This window comes from Abramis brama (assembly GCF_963993115.1).
Source record: "Abramis brama genome assembly, chromosome: 19".
Lineage (NCBI taxonomy): Eukaryota > Metazoa > Chordata > Actinopteri > Cypriniformes > Leuciscidae > Abramis > Abramis brama.
In genome coordinates, this window is record NC_139981.1 from 4,040,114 (window position 1) to 4,050,334 (window position 10,221).

The following is a 10,221-nucleotide window of genomic DNA, read 5'->3' on the forward strand; positions in this document are numbered from 1 at the left end:
CTCAGCCTCTTACTGACAGATCCAGTGCCTCTCATCAGGGTGTGGAAGCACGCGCGGCGGTTTCTTCCCCCCCGATAGAGGCACCAGTACTGCAACTATCCAGCTCTGAGGAGTTGGATGTTGTGAGTATTGAAGCTGAGTCTGAGGATTCGCCACCTCAGTCTCATGCGTTTGAGGAACTGCTCGATGTCATTACTAGAGCTGTTGACAGACTGTCTATTGAGTGGCCAGAAGATAGGCAGGACGTTCGTTCGAAAAGTAAGCTCGACGAACGCTTCCTGCCATCTCGTGCGCAGCCCCAGCGCAGGAGCCTGCCGTTTTTCCCCGATCTCCACACCGAGGTGTCGAGATCGTGGGCGAAACCAGTGTCTCACAGAGTTTATACACCACAAACATCTCACTACTCCTCAATATCTAAATATAAAGAGTATGGTTATGGGGAGATGCCGAAGGTGGAAGAGACGCTTGCGGGCTATCTCTCTCCAGCAACGGCATCTTCTCTGAAAGCTCCTACACTTCCCTCTAAGCCAGTTAAAGTAACATCTTCCCTGGTTCATAAATCGTATGCAGCCGCTGGTCAAGCTGCAGCGTGTCTGCATACGATGTCCATTTTACAAGCCTATCAGGCTGAATTATTGGGGGATTTGGAGGAGGGCGGGGGAATTGGACCTGACACTGTGGCCGAACTTCGCAGAGCCACAGATTTGTCTCTCAGGGCCACCAAGGAGACCGCTAAATCTATCGGGCGGTCTATGGCAGCCCTGGTGGCCACTGAGAGGCATCTGTGGCTCAATCTAAGTGATATCAAGGATAAAGAAAAGCATGTTCTCTTAGATGCTCCGGTCTCCACTGTTGGTCTGTTTGGTGATGCAGTTAGTGTTGCGGTAGCAAAATCACAAGAAGCCGCTAAGCAAGCTGCTGCTCTCCAGAAACTTCTCCCCCGCCGTTCTTTCTATGAGGCTGCTGAGGGGAGCAGCCTCACTCCTCTAGAAAGAGCGCTGAGCACCGCGCCACTCAGAAACAGAGCGTTTCCTCCCGTGCTCCCCCACAAAAATCTCGGGGACACGGAGGGCGCTCTCAAACCCAGCAGTCTTCAAGGGGTAAAACGGATCTGCGGACCGTTATTACCGCCAAGAAGGCTGCTGGGAAAAAGTCCTGATGTCTGAGGGCTCAGGACAAATGAGGGTAGTCCCCCCGAAGCAGAGCGGTTAACACCTCTTTTCACGGTGCCCGTCTCTCTTCGGTGCCCTCAGGGGACCGTTCTGCCAACCCTGCCGCCTCCGGCGTTACAGGGCGCAGCGGTCTCCGGCGAGCACATATCTCAAGGTCCACCCGGAAACGTAGTGGCCTCGGGATGCCCGCCCCCTCTGAGGAGGGTGCTAGAGCAGTCTGTTTGGTCGTTCCCTGCCGGTGCGCCGTTACAGGGCGACGAACCGACTGCTCAACAGCAGGAGAAAAATACGGTGCCGTCTCTCTTCGGTGCCCTCAGGGGACCGTTCTGCTAACCCTGCCGCCTCCGGTGTTACAGGGCGCAGCGGTCTCCGGCGAGCACATATCTCAAGGTCCACCCGGAAACGTAGTGGCCTCGGGATGCCCGCCCCCTCTGAGGAGGGTGCTAGAGCAGTCTGTTTGGTCGTTCCCTGCCGGTGCGCCGTTACAGGGCGACGAACCGACTACTCAACAGCAACAAAATCCAGAAACCAGTCTCGAGAGACTGGTACCTCTAGTAGAATCTTTGACAGCGTGGAAGCTACTGTCAAATGTTTCTCGTTGGGTCCTGCAGACCGTGTAAAAAGGGTATTAGATACAATTCTAGTAACGCCCACCGCGGTTTATGGGGGTCCTGCCCACAATGGTGGGCCCCGAGCAGGTTCTGGTTATGGAACAGGAAGTAAACACTCTGTTAGAGAAAGGGGCCATAGAATATGTACCTCCCTCCAACAGGGAAACCGGGTTTTACAGCCGGTACTTCATAGTTCCAAAGTAGGACGGGGGATTGCGTCCCATTTTAGGTCTTCGAGTTGTCATGCAGCTCAAGTTCAAAATGTTAACATTGAGACAATCGTGCCACAGATTAGTCCGAGGACTGGTTTGTCACGATAGACCTCAAGGACGCATATTTCCATCCGTCCGTGTCATTGGAAGTTCCTGAGGTTTGCTTTCGGGGGCAAAGCATACCAATATCGAGTTCTTCCATTCGGCCTGGCTTTATCACCCCGCACTTTCACCAAATGCGTGGATGCAGCTCTGGCGCCTCTGCGCCTCCGGGGTATTCGCATCACGAACTACATCGACGATTGGTTGATTTTAGCTCAGTCGCATTAGATGGCGGTTCAACATCGAGATGTTGTTCTCGCCCATATGAAAGAGTTGGGGTTACGGCTGAACGCCAAGAAAAGTGTGCTTCTCTATTTTAGAGGACCACTTTTTTAGGCGTGGTTTGGGATTCAGTGTCGATGCAGGCGCGCCTGTCATCGCCACGCTTCGATCCTGGCAGCTGTGAGAAGTGTAAAGCTAGGCCAGCTACTCACTGTCAAACAGTTCCAGAGACTGTTGGGTCTCATGGCAGCAGCTTCCAACGGGATACCTTTTGGACTGCTGCACATGAGGCCCCTGCAGTGGTGGCTCAGGACCAGAGGGTTTTTCCCCGAGGGGCAACCCATTTCGCACAATCAAGGTCACGCGGTGATGCCTACGTGCCTTGGTTATGTGGAAGAAACCTTGGTTCCTGTCCCAGGGCCCAGTGCTGGGAGCTCCTTGTCGTCGCAAACTGCTAACGACGGATGCTTCCCTCACGGGTTGGGGAGCGATCCTGAGGGTCGCTCATCTCAAGGTCTGTGGGAAGACCATCATCGTTCCTGGCATTCTATAGCCTAGAGATGTTAGCTGTCTTCCGGGCTCTGAGGAGCTTTATCACAGGTCTCAGGGGACACCATGTGTAGTACATACGGACAACACGTCGGTAGTCGCCTATATCAAGGGGGTTTGCGCTGACACGCCATATCCTCTTGTGGTCCCAGGGGAAGTTGCTGTCACTCAAGGCAGCCTACATCCCCGGGGTCCAGAATATAGGAGCAGACACTCTGTCGAGACAGGGGCCGAGGCCCGGGGAATGGTGGCTCCACCCCCGAGGTGGTGGAGCTGATATGGAAATTATAAGTGGGTCTGTTTGCGTCTCGAGAGACGTCTCACTGTCCACTTTGGTTCTCCCTCACGCATCCAGCTCCTTTGGACTGGATGCTATGGTGCAGACGTGGCCGAGGCTACGTCTGTACGCTTTTCCCCCAGTTGCTCTGCTCCCGGGAGTTCTGGAGAGAGTTCGCAGGGACCGGGTTTGCCTGCTTCTTATAGCCCCGCGCTGGCCGGGCAGAGTATGGTTTCCCGATCTTGTGTCGCTCCTCGACGGGCCTCCTCTGGAGCTACCCGTCAGGAGGGACCTTCTGTCCCAGGCGGAGGGCTCGATATTTCACCCCCGCCCAGAACTGTGGAACCTGTGGGCTTGGCCTCTGAGGGGGCCCAGCTCATAGAGTCAGGTCTCTCAACTGAGGTTGTTGAGACCATTCTACAGTCCAGAGCTCCCTCCACGAGGAAACTTTATGCCCTGAACTGGAGAGTATTCACCTCTTTGTGTAGTGACCGTCGGTTGGATCCAGTCAACTGCCCAATTGGTACAGTTCTGGAGTTCCTGCAGGACCGGTTCACTGCAGGTCTGACCCCGTCCACTTTAAAGGTTTATGTGGCGGCCGTAGGTGCTTACCACAGTCCTTTGGGTGGAATGTCTGTGGGGAAAGACCCCTTTGGTATCTCGTTTCCCTCGTGGCACTTGGAGGTCCTCCTCCCTTTCGAAATCGGACCAGGAGGCTAATAATTTGCTTTGCCCTGTTCGGGCGTTAGACGCGTATGTCCACAGAGCTGCCCTGTGGCGTAAAAGTGACATTTGCTCCCCTAACAAGGGAGGTCCAGTGTCTAAGCAAAGGATGAGCAGTGGGTGGTTGAGACTATCTCACTTGCTTATGAGGCGGCTGGACAGCCTTCTCCTTTGGCTGTCCGGTCGCACTCTACGAGGAGTATGGCGGCCTCTAAGGCCCTTATATCAGGAGTTTCGTTACAGGACGTTTGTGATGCGGCAGGCTGGTCCTCACCGCACACTTTCGTCAGGTTCTACTCTCTGGATCTAGACTCTTCTCCAGGGTCTCATGTTTTGTCTTCCTAGTGCTGCTCACCAGATTTCACACAGGACAGACATTTGTAGCTATGGAGGCGTTGGTATAGACGTTCCCATAGCGTCAAACTCGACGCAACGCGAGTTCCCTTGAAAGGGAACGCCTCGGTTACGACTGTAACCTCGGTTCCCTGAAGAGGGAACGAGCGTTGCGTCACCTTGCCATATCTCCTTCATGCCTGTCAACACGACTTCAGACTTTACGAAGCTTTCGTTTTCTGTTTCGGGCCGGCTTTTATAGCTTCCTGGTACGTGACGTCACCCGCCTCTGACGTTCCGCCACACCATTGGACTGATTTTACATGTGCTTCAAGACGTCATCACGCAAAGCGTTCCCATAGCGTCAAACTCGACGCAACGCTCGTTCCCTCTTCAGGGAACCGAGGTTACAGTCGTAACCGAGGCGTTTTTATTCGCTTTAAAGCCGTTGGATGGAAACACACTTTCACCAGCTTTATTCGCATGAGTTTTTTTACCGAACTTCAGATAATTCGATTGACAAGTGGATGGAAACTTAGCTAGTGTCCTTGTTACGTTACATACTTACCATAGTAACAACAACAGTAAATTATGCATAATTACATGCAACTAACCCTCAACCAAATCCTAATCATAACTTAACCCTATAGTAAGTACATGTAGTTGTTTAATATTACTCAGTACTTAAATATATAATAATGACACCTTAAAATAAAGTGTAACCAAATATTTACATGAATTTGCTGGCAATAAAAATTACCAATATTATGAATATCTTGATAAGACATAGTTCAATGAATTGATTCAATGTTTTCAGATATTAAAAGTGCAAAAATATATGTAGGTAAATACAGTATTTTTGTTTATTTTGTTTTTGGGGTGCATATACTGTGATAAAAATAATGACGTCATTATTCCCTGTGTTTATTTAGTAAAAAGTATGGAAAAATGCTTATTTAATTATTTTAACTAGAGCTTCACTTGTGTATCGATTTTGAATCTACTAGCAACTATGAAATTTTGGTTCTTCTGTTTTCATTAACATCATCTGTTTCAAAACACTAGGTTATGGTGAAAGAACTAAAATAAAACTGACATATACATACAAGATTATTGTGATCTTTTATCTTCTCCAGATGTGTACTAACAGTGCTGAAAATATGTTTATTTTCCATTGGAGTTCTGTGAGGCTATAATTCCTTGTCTTTGCCTACATGGATGACTGCAAAGGGAACGTTACCAGATCCCAAAGTCAACACGGGCCCAAATACCACAGAAGAGCCGAAGAGAACATTTCATTTTCTCCCTATCCACCGCTGGCTTCTTAACAAATGTTTGTATGAACTGCATTATGTGTGTGGAGAAGCTACTCTCAGTATTTTTCAGCCTTTTTGATATTAATTTCTTTGCGACTTTGATTCAAATGTTCAATGCAAGAAGTAAAAACAAATAAGGCGTACTTTCCACAGTGTGTTTTTAGTAAATTAACTCAAGAAAAATAATATTTCACAATTTAAATGCACAAATATAACCATAGACTCTACTAAAGCATATTAACAATGTAACATTTTTGAGTAAGGATTCAAACAAATTGTTAAGTTTAGAATCGATTCATTGAAACTATTACGATAACAATAAAGTTATATAGTTCTAAATAGAAAAGAATAGCAAAGTGACAGAATAACACCACAATGGCACAGAGAAAATTTGGACTAAACCTCTCGATTCATTTGGATTAGTTTTACGACCTCTTTATGAACTTTTTGAAGCGTCAAAGTGTCAGTTGCGTAGCTGTCAATGGAGGGACAGAAAGCTCTCAGATTTCACCAAAAACATCTTCATTTGTGTTCCCGAAGAACAAAAGTCTTACGGGTTTGGAACGACATGAGGGTGAGTAATTACTGACAGAATTTTCTTTAACTATAACAACTCTAACAATCGTGCAGCAGAAGTTTAAGACACCAATAAAACACTTGCATATTCACAAGACACTTCTAGTCTGATGACACAACCTTCAGGAAGCACAGAGGACCAGAAAAACATGTTAAAGTCATCATAAATATATAGCCCTAGTTTGTAGCGAAGATGTGTGTGTGTGTTCGTATGAGAGTTGTAGAGCATCAGACACTCCACTAATCCTGGATAAATTCCCACAATCCCTTTCAGCTGTGTCCTGCCAAGAGCCTCTTCTTCCAGCAGAGCTCTGACCTTGCATTCCCACACCCAACTACAGAACTAAATCTCCCTCTTTCCTCTCATTCCCCCATTTTCGTGCCCTCTTTCATTCTCACACCCGCTTTTAAAGAGCTCTTTCTCTCTATGAACCTCCTACTGCACTGCACTTTTTCTTTTGCTTACTTTCTTCTTACTTTCCCACCATTCACATTCATTTCCAACCTCTGCTCTCTCCATACCTCTCTTGTATTGTTCATATTGCTCTTTCACCCAGCTGAATAGACCAGCTTAGACCAGAATGCATTCCCATGCTGGTCCAGACTGGTTCATGCTGGCTAGTCTTGACTACTGGAATATACTCGGGTCCACTTTCCCATTTTCTGGCCAAGAACCACCCACAGGACATAGAAAGTGACCAACCACAATTCCCCCTGTTGTCTATTATTCCTTGTAAGTGATGTAAGTTACGAAAGCCCTGAACAGCAACGTAAAAAAATAAAATAAATCTAAGATTACGAATATAAAGTCGTAGCAATACAAGATTAAAGTCGTAATATTTTGAGAATAAAGTAGTATACTGCGTGAATAAACTTGATTATTTCGAGAGGGGGAAATGGAGGATTTAGTTAAATCTGCGTGGTAAAGTTAATTTCATTTTGGCTGGAAATTTGAAGTTTGAAGTAGGCTCCAACTTCCAAAAAACGTTTGTGTCGTCCACCCTTTAGTTCTTCACATGTATTTAACATTAAGGGCCCTATTTTAAGGATCTAAGCGCATTGTCTAAAGCTCATGGCGCAAGTGCACTTAGGTTGTGTCCGAATCCACTTTTGCTAGTTTAACGACGGGAAAAATGGTCGGCGCTCCCGGCGCATGGTCTAAAAGGGTCGTCCCTATGCTCTTAATGAGTAATGGGTGTGTTTTGGGCGTTAACGTGCAATAAACCAATCAGAGTCTCATCTCACATTCCCATTAAAAGCCAGTTGCGCTCGCGCTATGGCAGATTCTCTATTTACATGACAGAATTTGCAAGCGGAAAACTGAACGCTTCTCCAGAGAGGAAACGGATCTGCTCGTGCGTGAGGTCAAAGTGCAAGCTGACCATCTACGGGACGTTTGTTTATATAGGTGAGAATGTTCCCTGTTAGCTGGGGAGACACTATTGTAAAGTGTTACCAAAAAATCTGTCACTATTTACTCTGTATGCGGCTGTTTTTCCTGTGGAATTCATTCAGTGAATATGGTCATGGACATATGGTCGTGGAAAAGCTCCAAAATATATTATATTATATTATATTATATTATATTATATTATATTATATTATATTATATTATATTATATTATATTATATTATATTATTATTTTATATGAGGAACTTAATTTCACGCACTGATAATTCATCCCCTCAGCCAAAGTTCTCAAATCCCCTTCACAATTGCATGTTGATGAAACTATGGCACATAAAAGCGTCTCAGTTCTCTAAACTAGGAGTAAATGATGCAATATGTCAGCATCATTTCAGTGAACAAGGGCTAATAGTAAAAGCCAGGAAATAAAGATGTGTTATTTGTACCATGATTAGCTTGGTAAAATAACAAAACAACTGGTCTTTCTCCAGTCCAGAAGAACAGAACCAGCGTACTGTCTGCTAAGGCAAGAGCTTGAACCATGTGATTAAACAGCTGAGTTCACATCCGTTGCAGACAGTAGCAGTGGAAGTAATGGTGTGATACTTGTGTGCAGATATTGGACCTCACACATCTAGAGCTGTCAAAATATTTATGACTCTCATATTTTCTTGCCCCATGTTTATATATGTGTGTGTATATCAGTTGTTTGTGTGAGTGTGTTATGTTTGACTTCCTTCATCTTCTCAGTGAGTTGTCAAAGTCAATGCTGGGTGTGAAAGCAGCATCACCCTGACCTTAAACATCTTCACTTCTGAAAATATTACCCTCACACACACTTTTCTGTCATGGTAGGGACTTTCCTTTCTGTTGTTATATAAAGCTCATATTTTCTATCCTCTAAATATAGCCCTGCACCTAAACCTGACCCTCACACAAATGTTATCAAACAGTTTCAAAATGCAATGCAAGAAACATAACAGAAAAATATAGTTAAAATAACAATAGATTGTTTTCCACAGTTATAGATACTGTATATTGCTAAAGGTGATCCATCCATATCTCATTAAACTGTGATTCAGCAGATGACAGCTCTGGGTAAAGCACCATGAATACTTTAAGTAGAGGAAGAGGAAGTTTTATTTCACATCACAAGATCTGGTGGAAGTCTGAGCACTATTTAAAGGTCAAAACAAAGGTCTTCAGGAAGTTCACAAAAAAACTTTTCTCATTTCCTCTTGGCTTTCATCTTCAGCTGATGGTTGCGTTGTGATTCAGGGATCGGACTGTAAGGCAGACGGTGCTAGTTTGATCTGAGGACATGTGAGATGATTACAGAGAGATTACACTGCGTAGGATTACACGTGTCTTCTAAAAAAAACAGTTCACCAAAGAAAATGTTTTTATGTTGTTCTAAACCCATGACTTTCTTCCATGGAACACAAAAGATGAAATCTTTAAGAATCTCATTTTAAGAGATTTTTCTGAAACTTCTCCTCCTCCAAAGCTTGAATAGTATATCTGTGATCAAAAATAGTGTTGCACCTGAACTCGACACGACAGTATATTCGTACAGTATATGCATGATTGAAAAATTTTAAGATTTTCCATGAATGATTAAGCACCAAAAGTCTGTCTTCGTAAGAAACCTAGGCCTTAATATTAAAAAAAGCATTTTCGTCAATCCAGTGGACGACGCTACATACAGGTGTAAACGGGGTCTAAAGCGTTTTGAGCTTGTCCACTTTTGACAGAGGTAGTCGAAAAACGCATTGACCGGATTGATTTCGTAGTGTAAACACTCATGTGGTCGAATGTGTTCGAACAGCCAAAAAACACGTCTACTCTCTGACCTAATTGAGTAAACATTATGGGAAGCGCACTAGCCAGACGGGATTTAAAGTTTGGTTTGAAGGTGAAAAACGTACCAAGCTCAATGTTCTCTCACCAACACACACTCGCAGCGTTCGGCTGGTCTCGCGGCTGTCAGATCAGAAACGAAAGCTGCTGCTGTACTTATGTTTTTCCGTCGCCTGCTTTCACGTTCATATGCAAATTGCATGAGCTTATTTCATCAACTAGACTGAAAGATCTGAAAAATCCCATACATTTACCCGCCCATAGACCCTCCCCTCGAAGATATCAGGACAGAAGTGGTTGAAAGTGGACAAAAGAGACGGATTAAAACACCAGGTGTAATCGAGAACATCTATTTGTGATCTGATTCACTGAAAGTATCTTAACACCAGGTGTAAACACAGCCCTAGAAAAACAAAACTACATGGGGACTGCATTTTTTATTTTAGGGGGAAAACATTTTTAATATTTTTTTTAACAATCTCTATAAGAACTAGCAAATGTTCCTATATCTATCATATTTCAAAGACAAAGATACAGTGGGCATGACTGTAACCACAGCAGAAAGCGGTTGGAAACCATCTTGAAATGTCACACTCTCAGATCTAAGGGGAATGTAAGAGCCACCACAAAACCCCCTTGAGAAGTCCATTCATTCCTCATCAAATGATTCATTTCAAAATATTCTAACCATGTTCCCCCACACTCACAGAATGTTCCACGCGTGAATCACCCAGTGAAAATATGCCACCACCAACCGTGACCCCATTTGGCAGACTTTAAAACGCAAACCATGCCACAAACATATTTACAGGACACTTTAAATGTGACGACAGCACATTCTCAGAAGTCTGTCTGTCTGA